The following is a 15,037-nucleotide window of genomic DNA, read 5'->3' as shown; positions in this document are numbered from 1 at the left end:
GTTTGGCACACCAAAACGGCAGACCAGTCCCTTGAAGAACTTGACGGCTGACTGAGGAGTCACCTTTCTCACTGCTTCCACCTCCGGCCACTTTGTGAACTTGTTGATTGCAACGTACAAGTACTCAAAGCCCCCGACAGCGCGGGGGAAAGGGCCCAGTATATTGAGCCCCCAGACCGAAAATTGCCAGGAGAGAGGGATTGTTTGAAGGGCTTGAGCTGGTTGATGAAGCTTCTTTGAATGGAACTGGCACGCTTCATACTTGGTTACTAGTGCCGTCATATCCTGGAGGGCGGTGGGCCAGAAGAAACCTTGCCGGAACGCCTTCCCAGCAAGGGCCCTCGACCCTATGTGGGAGCCACATATGCCTCCGTGTATCTCCGCCAACAGCTCGAGTCCTTTCTCCCGAGGGATGCACTTCAATTTCACACCGTTTGGCCTTCTCCTGTATAGGACGTCATCGACGAACTGGTACAGGGCGGACCGACGGGCTACTTTTTCTGCTTCTTCCTGCTCCTCAGGAAGCTCCCCTATTTGGAGGAATTGGACGGTATGCTACGCCCATGCCGGAGCCTGGGGCTCGACGGCAAGGACCAAAGGCATTTCTTCCGCCATGGGAGCGGCTGTCTCTACGGCCAGGGCTTGACGCCCTGCCGGAGCCAGTTGCTCTTGGGCAGGCTCAGCGCCCGCGGCAGCACCCTTGCCGGCAGCCCCAGGAGGCTCGGTAGGAAAGTACTTGCCGGGACCTGACTTCCTCCGCTTGTTCTGCCCCGTCGATGGCTCGACGGATGGTTGAGTTAACCGGAGCAAAAAGGTACCTGGTTCCACAGGTAGCATGAATGCAGCACGCTTTGACAGGTAATCGGCGATGTCGTTCTCCACTCGGGGAATGTGCTCCGTTGGATACCGTCAAAGTATTCCTCCAGCTTCCTCACCTCATCTACATAAGCCTCCATCAATGGGCTCTGATAATCCTTGTTGACCTGTCTGACAACGAGCTGCGAGTCACCCCTGACGATAAGCTTCTTAACCCCGAGGTCTGCCGCAATCCTGAGACCGGCAAGCAATCCCTCGTACTCAGTAGTGTTGTTGGTGGACATCTCCATGGGGAAGTGCATCTGGATCACGGACTTGAGGTGCTCTCCGGTGGGCGCGACAAGCAGCACACCGGCACCGCCGCCTTGCAACGTCGAGTGGAGCACCCCTCTCACCAAAACTGCCGCTTCCAACTTCCTGATCTCCTCTGTGATGAACTCCTGCCTCTCCAGAGCCTGATTTCTGACCTTCTGCTTGACAGGCCGCGCGCGGGGGCACACGGCTAGGTGGTGCTCAATCACCTCCCTGGGAACACCGGGGATGTCGGATGCTTGCCACGCAAACACGTCGACATTCGCCCGCAGGAAGGTGACGAGCGCGCCTTCCTATTTGCTGTCGAGGGTGGAGTCTATGGTGAAGGCCCCTCCCGTGCCATCCTCCCTAACGGGAACCTTCTTAGTCTACGGCGGCTCGGCTCTGGATCTCTTGCTCTTGTCGGTAGAGCTCTCTGGCACATCCTCGACGGTAGCACAACACTCCGAGGAGGTGCGCTTGCCGGAGTGGGTGCGAGAGGTCTTGCCGGGCTTCTTCTTCCCTCCCGGGCCTTCAGCGGCAGGAGCAGGTGCCTTGACGGCAGCTGCTGCAACTGCTTCCCGGTAGAGTTGGTCGGCGCAGATCAGCGCGTCCTTCTTGTCGGAGGGGACGGAGATGATGGTCAACGGCCCGGGCATCTTTAGCATGTTATAGGCGTAGTGTGATGCCGCCATGAATTTGGCTAGTGCCGGGCGGCCGAGGATCCTGTTGTAGGGCAAGGGGATCTCGGCCACGCCGAAGACGATCCTCTCCGTCCTGTAGTTCAACTCTCCTCCAAATGTCACGGGCAGCGTGACCTTCCCCTTCGGCTGGCTCCCCCCCGGACTGACCCCTTGAAACGTGCCCGTTTCCTCGAGCTCTCCTTCAGGGATTTGCAACTTTTTGATCACGACAGGCGAGATCAGGTTCAGGCCGGCCCCGCCGTCAACCAACATCTTGTTCACCCTGAGGTTGCGTATCGTTGGTGAGACCAACAATGGCAAACACCCGACCGTGGCACTGCGGTCGGGGTGGTCCTCGGCGTCAAAGATGAGGGGCGTGCCGGACCACTTCAACGGCTTCTGAGCATCGAACGACGGCTCTGCTGCTGCAATCTCACGCGCCCACTGCTTGAGCTGGCGATGAGAGGTATGCAGCGAGGCGCCCCCATCGACGCACATGGCCTCCGTAGCCTTCTGGAACCCTTGATCACCAGACTCGTCATCCTCGTCATGATCATCGTCTTCTTGTTTCTTGTCGCGGCCCCGGGCGGGCCTCTCTTGCTGGTTCTCCTTGCCGGGGCGGCCTCCTTGGCCGCCACGCTTCTTGCCGGATCCCTCAGCACTGTCCTGGTCCCTCTCCTTGTCCCGCCTCTCGTACTCAGCCTTTTGCTTCTCAGCAAGCAACTCGACTTGTCGGCAGTTCTGGAGGTCGTGGCCCTTGGTGCGGTGGATCTTGCAGTATTGCTTGCCGGAGCTTCCTGGCTTGTCGGTAGCCGCCAAGGCCCGGCAGGCGGCGCACCCGGAAATCTCCTTGCTGGGGGCGTCTGCCTTGACCTTCTTGCTGGCACCGGTATCACCGGATCCCTCAACGGCAAGCACGGCCTTGCCTTTGTGTTTCCTGTTGTGACGTCGGCCCTTCTTCGTCGGGGTGGCGGCGTCTTCATCGGTAGAGTCGGTTTCCGCGCCGCATCTTCGCCGGGGTACTTCCTTCCCTCTTCAGCCCGGGCGCACCTATCGGCCAGAACGTAGAGCTTGGCCACATCCTTAACCCTGGTCATCGCTAGCTCCTCGCGCATCTTGCGATTGCGCACGTTCTGGTGGAACGCGCTAATCACAGCGGCGGGATGAACGCCGGGGATGTTGTACTGCACCCAGCTGAATCTCTGGATGTACTTGCGCAGGGTCTCCCCTTCCTTCTGGGGAATGATATGCAGATCACTGGCCTGGCCATGAGCTTGGTGGCCTCCCGTGAAGGCGCCAACGAACTCATGGCACAGATTCGACCAAGAAGAAATGGAATCCACCGGCAAGTGCATCTACCAAGACATCACATTGGGCTTGAGCGCCAGCGGGAAATAGTTGGCAAGCACCTTGTCGTCGCGAGCCCCAGCAGCCTGCGTCACGATGGTGTAGATGCTGAGGAACTCGGACGGATGGGTCTTGCCAGTGTACTTCTCGCCGACGTCGGGCTTGAACATGCGGTGGGACGGCCACTGGAACTGCCGCAGCTCATGGGTAAAGGCCGGGTAGCCCACCTCGTAAGGTAGGCCGCCGGAGCCCCCCGGTGCTGGGTGGTCCATAGTGGGTCCCACCCGCTTGCCCGACTGGCGGCGCGTTTCGCGCTGGCGCTCAACGGTGGTTCGAGCATCTTCGTGAGCTCGCTCCCGAAGGACCTGGCGCTGGTCGCGGAGGGTCCGCGGGTCGGACGACGCTATCGAGATGTTATCACAAGCGTCATCGCGACGGGCAGACGCCCGCGGCGGCTGGCGAGGAGGAGGAGAGTGCACCGTGGCCGCAGCTCCCCCGGTCCTCCCAGCGCCAGCATGTGGTGGCTCGATGGAGCGCCGACCCGAGGGCCCCGCCGGTCGCGGATCGTCTTTGTTTGCGACGGCGAAGAGGCTTCGGATGGTAGCCCTCCACTCGTCGAGCTTCTCCGCAGCAAGAGGGAAGTCGAGGAGTAGCTGCGCGTGCGCCAAAGCTTCCGCTGGCGTGGGCGGCGGCGACAGCTGCGTGGATCGCGGCGCGCTTCGACTTCTAACTATGTTAGAAGGAGCTCCGTTATGACCCAGCGGCTGCGTGCCATTTTCGCCAGCACTTCGGTGAGCGTGTTGAACCCCTTCGTCTTGCGGATGGCGCACATGGCTCTTCCCACGGCGGTGCCCAGGGTCACCAACGTGGTGCCGCTGCTCGGTGCGCGCACCATGGGAAGAGCGCGCGGTGGTCGCTGGTGCCTGTGTCTTGGAGATCGCTGCGCCGCCCGGAGGTGGCACAAAGACACCCCTGGAGGGCCCCGCGCCGCCTGCGGGGGGCCCGGCTCCGTCTTTGGATCTGGCAACGTGCGGCCGGTCGTCTGGTGCGCGAACGATGCCGCTCGCCAGGCTCTGACTGCCTGGGCGATGCTGGTGCTCGCGGACCATGGCCCGGGTCCTGTCCGCGATCGGTCCACTGCTCGTTTGCACCGGCACGGGCCGTTCGGCTCCCAACGAGCCGATCGCCGTGGCCGTCTTCTTCTTAGGAGCCATGGCGACGAAGAACTGCTAGGCTAACTACTAGACCAGATTCTCTCAATTGCGCCCCCCTACCTGGCGCGCCAAAGATGTCGGTGTGGAACGACACCTATGGGATCACAAGAATCCCTACTACGGTTGCCGGGGCGCGGGGTTGCGAGAAGAGCATGGACAGTAGACAGCACAAGGATCGTTTACCCAGGTTCGGGCCGCGAGGATGCGTAAAACCCTAGTCCTGCTTTGGTGGGTGTATTTCAGAGAGTTCTTGAGCTCTCGAACTAGCTGTGGTCAGTGCGTGGTTTGAAAGAGCCGAATCCTTCTCCAGTATGCCATGGGCCTCCTTTTATAGTCGGAAGGGGCTGCCACAGTGGCACACAGGAGGTGGAAAGGCGTACAGTGCCCTGAGCTTATCACTTGTATTACAGGACAAGACGCATTTAATGCGTAGCTTAGGTGTCCCCTTGCTTTATCGGGGACGGGACGAGGCCCGTCCTGTCCGTCGCCGCTCCTCCTCGCTTCGACACGCGCCTTGGCCAGCGATGCGTGCGGTGCCATGTAGGCAGGCAGGCAGCTGAGGTGGCGCGGTGGTGGAGCCTTCACGAAGATCTGCATGCGCCACGTAGGCGCTCGATGAGTTGGCCTGGAAACCGCATGTTGCCACGCAGGTGCCCGCCCAGCTGGTTGGGCTGGCAGCTGCATGTGAACGGCGGTGGAAGTTTGGTCGCCGGCAGGCCTGCCGGTAGTCCTGCTGGCGTCCTTGGCCTTGCAGGGTGGCCCGGCAAGGGTCTTGCCGTGCGCCCCGCCAAGGGTCTTGCCGTGGCGCGCTGTCGTCCCCGGCAAGGGCCTTGCCGGGGGTCTGGTGGCCTTCCTCGGCAAGGATCTTGCCGAGGATCGTCGTCTTCTAATCCTCATCTGATCATGAATATGTCTTCACAAAGATCTGCATGCCACCACAGAGGTGCCTTCCCGAGCCCTGGCCCCACGTGGATGATGGCGTTGGGGACCGTGGGCTCAAGGGTGGCTCACTCTGTTGGTGTGGGGCGAGCTCCTCGGCAAGGGTCTTGCCGGGGCTGCTGAGGCTGCCCCGGCAAGGGTCTTGCCAGGGGAACCTGCTTCGTCCCTCTGCCCTTTGTGGTCTTGGCCTCGGCGTTGCTCTTGTTATCTTGGTCTTCGGTCTTACCTTGGCTCACCTCCCCTGTTCTGCTTGGCGTGACCGTAGGCGCGGCTCCGACTATCCGTGCACAGGTAAAGGGGTACAAAAACGCAACCCTCTTTTTGTACACCGACAAATTCCCTTACATAACTAAAGAATTTCTAGACTCAACTTCGACCAGTTTGGCTTGGTAATCCTACAGGCAGTCAGGCTCTGATACCAAAGCTGTCAGGACCCCGATTCCAAGTCACATCGATCTAGCCGGTAACACCTCATATCACTTTGCGGCCTCATGCACGGTATTCCCGCGGGTGTCGCCTTACCATGGCCCGGGACCGTTTGCGCCTTTTGGCTCATGTATATGATAGTGTCGCTAGCATCCATATGACAGAGAACCCGGGCCGACATGATTAGTCATGAACCCAAAGTGGCACTAACTTACGGGGACATGCATACATGAATCAACATCAAGCATGTCGGTCAGCAGCGTGCGAATCCGGGCTGTAGCACTGGGCTAACAGGACTCCGGTGAGTCGGGTTGTAGCAGGCTAGGAAGGACTCCGGATGTCACCGCATGACATTTCCCCAAAGGGACAGACACAGGAACGAAGTGAATCACATGCCGGCCAGTCAAGTGTTCCGGAGCAGTAGTGCTGGGCTAGCAGGACTCCAGTGAACCGGGCTGTAGCGGACTACTATGGCTCATGGAAGCACAAGACTACATTTCCCCATAAGAGAGGCTACCAAGGATAAACAACTAGGTTGTCGGATCCCACACATACCAAGCATTTCAATCATACACACAATATGCTCGATATGTGCAAATACAACATGGCATCACAACAAGACTCTACGACTCAGAGTATTTATTCATTAGGCTCCGAGGAGCGAGATATTACAAACATGGGTCTCATGACCCAACATTCAGAGCATACAAGTCAAAGCACATGCGGAAGCTTAACATGTCTGAGTACATACATCTACAAATGAAAAAGGCCGAGAAGCCTCACTATCTACCAGATCCTGCCGAGGGCACAAGATAGAGCTGAGGTATCAAGCTAAACGTCGAAGTCCACACGGAACTACTACCGAGACTGACGTCTCTCTGCAAAACATAAAATAGGCAAACGTGAGTACAAATGTACCCAACAAGACTTACATCAGAACTAGCTACATATGCATCAGTATCAACGAAGGGGGTGGTGGAGTTTAACTGCAGCAAGCCAGCTTTGACTCAGTGGCTATTCTAAACTATGACTGCAAGTAACTCTTTTGAGGTGGCGCACACGAGTCCACATATTCACCATATCAATACACCACTATGGATTCGCTCCCATCTCCCTACGAGAATGCCAACCATAGCACTCACGCTTATCTTGCGCATTTTAGAGTATCCACTTTCACTTGTCTATGAACTGTTATAGGCAACCCAGAAGTCCTTTACCGCGGACACGGCTATTCGAATAGATGATGTTAACCCTGCAGGAGTGTACTTCTTCACATACGCTCTCGCCACTTACTGCCATGTACACGTCATGTATCTCGGCAACCTTCAAGCGGAAGCCTGGCGAGGGTGTCGGCCACCGCCTACCTAAACACTCAAGTCTCTAGTCCAGCTTTATCGCCTATTCAGGTTCCATCCGTAGGGAGTCCGGCCGAAGTTTCCACATACGGCCCGAACGATGTGAGCAGGGTTCCCGAGACACCAAACGGGCGCCCGGTACACCGTGCCACGTCCCTACCGCATCACCGCCCACCCCGCGGGTCAACGTTGCGCACGGCCTCCAGCATACTACAAACACCAGAAACTACTTGCAACTCCTGGACAGAGGACAAGGGTGGTTAAGAAGCCGAGAGAGTCAATTAAGGATCCCAATGTGTGGTAGTAGGTGTTCATGGATCACAACACAGAACTCAGTTCCTGAGGACGGTTTCAATGACACAACCCACCATGTACTCCTACATGGCCTCTCACCGCTACCTTTACCAAATCGTGTTCACGCACTTAGCTCACACACAGTAGGACATGTTCATCACCATTCCAATTCATCCCCGATGAATCAGACCTGACTCAACTCTAAGCAGTAGCAGGCATGACAAACAAGCATGAATGAGTAGGCGCATCAGGCTCAAACAACTCCTACTCATGCTAGTGGGTTTCATCTATTTACTGTGGCAATGACAGGTCATGCAGACGAAAAGGGGTTCAACTACCACCGCATGTAACAGTTGAATCGTTGTTGTCCTAATGCAGTAAAAGAGAGCAGGAGCGAGGGAGTGGGATTGTATCGGAATGAACAAGGGGGTTTTGCTTGCCTGGCACTTTTGAAGATAGTATAGTTCTTCATCGGTGTCATCAATCTCATCGTCGGAACTACGTCCACTTAGAGGGGACAAATACCGGCAAACAGAGAAAGAACACAATCAATGCAATGCACAATATGATGCATGATCATGACATGTCAATATGCTGTGATTTGAGCTAATGCAACTTAGAACAGGTTGGTTTGAGCTCATTTGAATCAAAGATTCAAATGCAAACCCAAAATAAGAGGTCATATTAGTGCATTAACTTGTTTCATCTAAACAGAAAGGTTAAATTGTTCTAACATGCATGAAACCAGTACAGATGGAAAGATTGGATTTTTCTGATCAAATTTCATATATAAATCTTTGCATTTGGAGTTACAGATTAATTTCTATGAATTTTTGAAGTTTGTGATATTTTCTGGAATTTCATGAATAAGAATAAATCCAAAAAATACTTATTGCATCAGCATGACGTCACTGTGATGTCAGCGGTCAACAGGGCCGGTCCAGGTCAAACCTGACCAGTGGGGCCCGCGTGTCAGTGGCTAACTAAACTAACCTAGTTTAATTAGCACTAACCTAGGTTAAACTAATTAAGTTTAAACCTAAACTAGATTAATTAGCCGGGCGGGGCCCGCATGTCATAGACCCAGGGGGTCAAACCAGTGGTCAAACCCTGGTCGAATGAGTCAAACCCGCCGGTGACTCGACGCCGGCGAGGCCAGATGCGGCGGGGCACCTCGGATTTCACCTACAGGGCACCGTTCGAGGCGCCGTTGGGCTCTACGGGTAGCTGGCGCAACGGCGCGTCCGTTGGTGGCCGTGGCTGGGCCTGGGGTGGCCAGATTCGACGACGGCGAGCTCGGTTGCGGCCGCCGGAGTTCGGGCGCGAGCGGGGACGCGGTTGCGGTGGCCGTGGCAATGTGTGATTAGCACCTACGGCGTCTTCATGGTGCGGTGAGTTCGATGGGCGCATGCCCGGGACCAAATGGTCACAGGAGCATCACCGGAGACGAGCGTGGGCGGCGGCGCGTTCGGTTGCAGGCGAGGCGACGGCTACGGCGCATGAGGGGAAACACGGAGAGGGGGAGCAGGGGCTCACGGTGGGTGCGACGAGCTGCTCAGCGGGCTCGGGGGAGGTCAGAAGCGAGCGGGGCGGCGGAGGCGATCTCGTCGTCAGGAGGTCGAAGACGAGCTCGGTGAAGACGTTCGGGGGCCTCTGTCGGGGCGTGGCTCGGTGAGGCGATCGAGGAAGAAGTGGCGGAGCTTCTGGGCGCGTCGGCGAGGCGTGGGGTGGCCGGTGGCTGCGGGTTTCACGTCGGCGAGGCGTGGGGTGGCCGGTAGCAGCAGGTTTCACGTCGGCACGAGCGCGGCAGCGTCGGCCATGGTGAGGAGAGGCGAGGGAGAGAGGCAGGGGGCGTGTGAGGTGTCCACGGGGTCGGGGCGGCGCCGCGGAGGCGTTTTGAGGCGTCGCGCTGGCGCGGGCAAGGGCAGGCAGGCAGGGAGGTGGCGTGGCGAGCTCGGCGGCGTTGCGGTGTCCCTCCTCTGCCTACTGGAAGAGGTAGGTGATGACTGGCACAGGCCAGATGGGCCGGGCCAGCCAGGTAAGTGGCCTCTAGCCTTTCTCTCTCTCTCTCTTTTCTAAATTGTTTTTTGTTTTCTAATTTTCTGCAACTGTTGGGCTTTATTAAAAATACTAAAACGTTTCCAGAAATCTTGAAAATAATTGTGGGCTCTGTTGGGATTATTCCTAACAGCCCTCACTTAAATCCAGAATTATTTGGGCATTAAAATATTTTATAGTATTTAAATGCCCAAATGCAAATAGGTAATGATTTAATCTAGTGACCTTACGTGTCCTAGAAAAATGTGAACCAATTTTGGCAGAGGTTCTAGACCAAGACAAAAATGATGGACATTTTTTAAGGGCATTTCAGGTTCATTGAAAAAGATTTTAGTAAACCCTAGTTGTTTTCAGGGGGGTGCTGGGGGTTCTGTCATCCCCATTTCAACTTCCTGAGAAAATTTAACATGATGACATGATGAACATGCAAGGACAAACAAAGGCTAAGCTAGGGCTGTGACATTAGGCGAGTACTGGACTGCAGCTAAGCCCCCGAGTGGGAGGGTTGCTCACCACTCGGTAGGATTTTTCAAACTTAGGTGAGTACTGGACTGCAGCTAAGCCCCCGAATGGGAGGGTTGCTCACCACTCGGTAGGATTTTTCAAACTTAGGCGAGTACTGGACTGCAGCTAAGCCCCCGAGTGGGAGGGTTGCTCACCACTCGGTAGGATTTTTCAAACTTAGGCGAGTACTGGACTGCAGCTAAGCCCCCGAGTGGGAGGGTTGCCCACCACTCGGTAGGATTTTTCAAACTTAGGCGAGTACTGGACTGCAGCTAAGCCCCCGAGTGGGAGGGTTGCTCACCACTCGGTAGGATTTTTCAAACTTAGGTGAGTACTGGACTGCAGCTAAGCCCCCGAGTGGGAGGGTTGCTCACCACTCGGTAGGATTTTTCAAACTTAGGCGAGTACTGGACTGCAGCTAAGCCCCCGAGTGGGAGGGTTGCTCACCACTCGGTAGGATTTTTCAAACTTAGGTGAGTACTGGACTACAGCTAAGCCCCCGAATGGGAGGGTTGCTCACCATTCGGTAGGATTTTTCAAACTTAGGCGAGTACTGGACTGCAGCTAAGCCCCCGAGTGGGACGGTTGCTCACCACTCGGTAGGATTTTTCAAACTTAGGCGAGTACTGGACTGCAGCTAAGCCCCCGAGTGGGAGGGTTGCCCACCACTCGGTAGGATTTTTCAAACTTAGGCGAGTACAGGACTGCAGCTAAGCCCCCGAGTGGGAGGGTTGCTCACCACTCGGTAGGATTTTTCAAACTTAGGTGAGTACTGGACTGCAGCTAAGCCCCCGAGTGGGTGGGTTGCTCACCACTCGGTAGGATTTTTCAAACTTAGGCGAGTACTGGACTGCAGCTAAGCCTCCGAGTGGGAGGGTTGCTCACCACTCGGTAGGATTTTTCAAACTTAGGCGAGTACTGGACTGCAGCTAAGCCCCCGAGTGGGAGGGTTGCTCACCACTCGGTAGGATTTTTCAAACTTAGGCGAGTACTGGACTGCAGCTAAGCCCCCGAGTGGGAGGGTTGCTCACCACTCGGTAGGATTTTTCAAACTTAGGCGAGTACTGGACTGCAGCTAAGCCCCCGAGTGGGAGGGTTTAGAGAATAAAAAAGGAACAACAATCATTTATGAGATTGCAAAAAAACTGTGTCTTTAATAATCAAACTAGAAGGTATTTCTTATTACATCTCAACAGTCTGAAAACTTAAGTGTAAAAGGGGCGGAGCAGCTCCGCATTCCAAGCGCATGGTTCATCTTTCTTTTGCTCGACATTGTAAAGGTGGTATGCTCCGTTGTGGAGCACTCTGGTGATGATGAAGGGGCCTTCCCAAGCAGGAGCAAGCTTGTGTGGTTTCTGTTGATCCACTCGAAGAACCAAGTCTCCCTCTTGAAATGCTCGACCTCTCATGTTTCTGGCGTGGAATCGACACAGGTCTTGCTGATAGATGGTCGACCAGATCAAGGCCATCTCTCTTTCCTCTTCCAGGAGATCAACTGCATCTTGTCGTGCCTGCTCTGCTTCATCTTCTGAGAAAAGCTCGACTCGGGGTGCATTGTGAAGCATGTCACTCGGAAGTACAGCCTCAGCTCCATAGACCAGGAAAAATGGAGTTCGGCCAGTCGACCGATTGGGAGTTGCCCTCAATCCCCAAAGCACTGATGGAAGTTCATCGACCCAGGCGCCTGCTGCATGCTTGAGATCACGCATCAGTCGGGGTTTCAGTCCTTTTGAATCAATCTGTTTGCTCTTTCAGCTTGTCCATTCGACTAGGGGTGGGCGGCTGAAGCATAATGGACTCGAGTACCTTGGGAAGCACAGAAGGCTCTGAACTCATCAGAATCAAAGTTCGACCCATTGTCAGTGATGATGTTGTGCGGAACACCATATCTGAATGTTAACTCTCTGATGAAGCTGACAGCAGTACTGGCTTCAAGGTTTTTGATAGGCTTGGCTTCAATCCATTTGGTGAACTTGTTGACTGCCACGAGCACATGAGTGAAGCCGCTCCTACCATTCCTCAAAGGTCCAACCATATCCAATCCCCAAACAGCAAAGGGCCAGACGAGTGGGATGGTCTTCAGGGCTGATGCAGGCTTGTGAGACATGTTGGAGTAAAACTGACAACCTTCACATTTGTCGATTATTTCTTTTGCCATCTCATTTACTCGTGGCCAATAAAATCCTGCTCGGTATGCTTTGGCCACAATGGTCCCAGAGGACTAATGGTGACCACAGGTCCCCGAATGGATGTCATTGAGGATGACTCGACCTTCTTCTGGTGTTATGCATTTCTGGCAGACTCTAGTCACACTTTCTCTAAACAAATGTCCTCTTATCACAGTAAAGGCTTTGGATTGACGGACGATCTGCCGAGCCTCTTCTTCATCCTCTGGGAGTTCCTTTCTAAGAATGTACGCGATATATGGTACTGTCCAGTCAGGAGTGATGACCAAAACCTCCATGATCAAGTCGACCACGGCTGGGACTTCGACTTCAGTCAGATCATCGGCACTCTTTGGTTGTGGGGGCTCTTCAGTGAAAGGATCTTCTTGAACTGAAGGTGAATGAATATGTTACAAGAACACATTGCTGGGAATGGCTTCCCTCTTGGAACCTATCTTTGCCAGATCATCGACTGCTTGATTTTTCAGTCGGGGTATGTGACGAAGCTCTAACCCCTCAAACTTCTTCTCTAACTTTCTCACTTCATTACAATAGCCAGTCATAGCTAGGCTTCTGACGTCCCACTCCTTCATCACTTGATTGACCACTAAATCCGAGTCGCCATAGACCATGAGGCGACGGACGCCGAGCGAAATGGCCATACGCAACCCGTACAGAAGTGCTTCATATTCGGCTTCATTGTTGGAGGAGTCAAAGTGAATCTGGAGAACATAGCTGAGTATGTCACCTCGGGGGGATACCAATACCACCCCAGTACCGGAACCATTCAGCATCTTGGATCCATCAAAGAACATGGTCCAATGCTCTGAGTGAATCTGAGTCGGAAGTTGCTGTTCGATCCACTCGGCGAGGAAACCTGCTATTGCTTGGGACTTGATAGCTTTGTTTGCCTCAAACTTGATATCCAAAGGAAGGAGTTCAATCGCCCACTTTGCCACTCGACCAGTTGCATCTCTGTTATTCAGGATCTCTGACAATGGTGCGTCTGACGACTGTAATGGAGTGATCAGAGAAATAGTGAGCAACCTTCTTCGTGGTCATGTAAATTCCATAAACAAGCTTCTGATAATGTGGATATCTTTGCTTGGATGGAGTCAGAACTTCAGAAACATAGTATACTGGGCCCTGAACTTTATAGCCTTTTCCTTCTTCTTCCCGCTCGACCGTGAGTACTGTACTGACAACTTGTCCTATGGCTGCAATATAAAGCAGTAAAGGCTCTTTGCTGATTGGGGCAGCAAGCACCGGCTGGGTGGAAAGCAGGGCTTTGAGCTCTGCAAACGCTGCGTCAGCTTCATCTATCCACTCGAACTTGTCAGACTTCTTCATCAGTCGGTAAAGAGGCAATGCCTTTTCACTGAGACTAGATATGAATCGACTCAAGGCGGCCAAACAACCAGTAAGCTTCTGGACATCATGTCCATGCACAGGGCGTTTCATCCGGAGTATAGCACCAACTTTCTCTGGGTTAGCGTCGATCCCTCGTTCGGAAACGAGGAAGCCGAGTAACTTTCCGCCAGGAACTCCGAATGTGCACTTTGATGGATTAAGCTTGATATCATACCTTCTGAGGTTGGCAAAGGTTTCAGCAAGGTCAGCCAGCAGGTCAGAACCTGGCGTGGGTTTGTCACGGCAGATGTCCTCGTGAAAGGACTTAGTCGTGGAGCCATCAGTACGGGTTAGCTTAAAGGGGTTAAACTGGACAAGGGACACGAGAGTTTTATACTAGTTCGGCCCCTTACGATGAAGGTAAAAGCCTACGTCTAGTTGTGATGGAATTGCAAGGGTTTCGATGACCAGGGAGCGAATACGCTTTGCCTGAGTCTCGAGTTGTTGTCTGTCCTCTTTAAACCGCCGCCGGGTCATCCCCTTATATACATGGGTTGATGCCTGTCGGTTTACATAATCCCAAGGCCGGCTCATAAACGTGTCCGGCCTGGTCTCTGCTCTTTCTATCTTACAACACAAGTTTACATATCAATACCGGTTTATGTCTACAGGCCTTGATCCGGCTTTGGGCCCTGGGCCTTCATAAAGCGTCACCATCTGTCTTCATGGGCTTCAGATATAATGAACTACTTATGGGGTTAACCCGGCCTCTCCTGGCCGGTTTACACCCAGTGGTAATATCCCCAACATTAGGCCCCAGATTGATTTGAACTGGTTCATGTCAATCCTCAATACTTAAGAAAATTCCTTCTTCAACATCTTCACATAATCTTGTAAACCGCCGTGACGTCACCTTCTAGGACCATGGTAAACCGCCATGACGTCATTTGTTATTTAAAAACTGTGTATAACCCATCTTCATTAATGGGCCTCCGAGGATCGAGGCAACAGAACTATCACACCCCTCATTTTTAGGGCTCCTCGATTCTCGCGCCTGCCTTTTATCCATTCATCTTATAAATAGGGCCGAGGGGTCACTTTCACTTTTCCCCCTCATGCCTTTTCGCGTCGTCGTCTTCCTCGCGCCGACCGACCCTCGAGCTCTGCCGCCGCTGTCGTCCTTCGCCTCTGCTTCGACAAAGGCCGCTGCATCAACCTGACCGTATCAGAGAAACGCGACGATCTTCCGCTGCATGCTAAGCTCCAGTGAGTTCCTCTTCTCCTCACTACAGATCCACCATTAGGGTTGGGTGTTCTTTGTAGTTCTTCGAAGCTCTTGGAGCTGTCCTTTCCTGTTATTTTCATTAGCCCAAACGACTAGCTGGATCCGATATTTCTTACGAAGTTGTAACCATAATCCCTTTTTTATTAGATCTGCTCCTTTACACAAAACTCATCTGAACTTTGCTGAACTGTTCAAGCACTTGAAATTAGGTCAGAATTTATTTTGATTTCCAACGCACGGCTGATCTGAATTTACCATGCCAAGCTGTGAAACTTGTTTTTCCTTCACTTACGCGTCTTTAGACTTGTAT

This window comes from Aegilops tauschii, chromosome 1 (genome assembly GCF_002575655.3).
Source record: "Aegilops tauschii subsp. strangulata cultivar AL8/78 chromosome 1, Aet v6.0, whole genome shotgun sequence".
In the NCBI taxonomy this organism is placed as follows: domain Eukaryota; kingdom Viridiplantae; phylum Streptophyta; class Magnoliopsida; order Poales; family Poaceae; genus Aegilops; species Aegilops tauschii.
The sequence above is the reverse complement of the archived record's forward strand: the minus strand, read 5'-3'. Positions refer to the sequence as shown.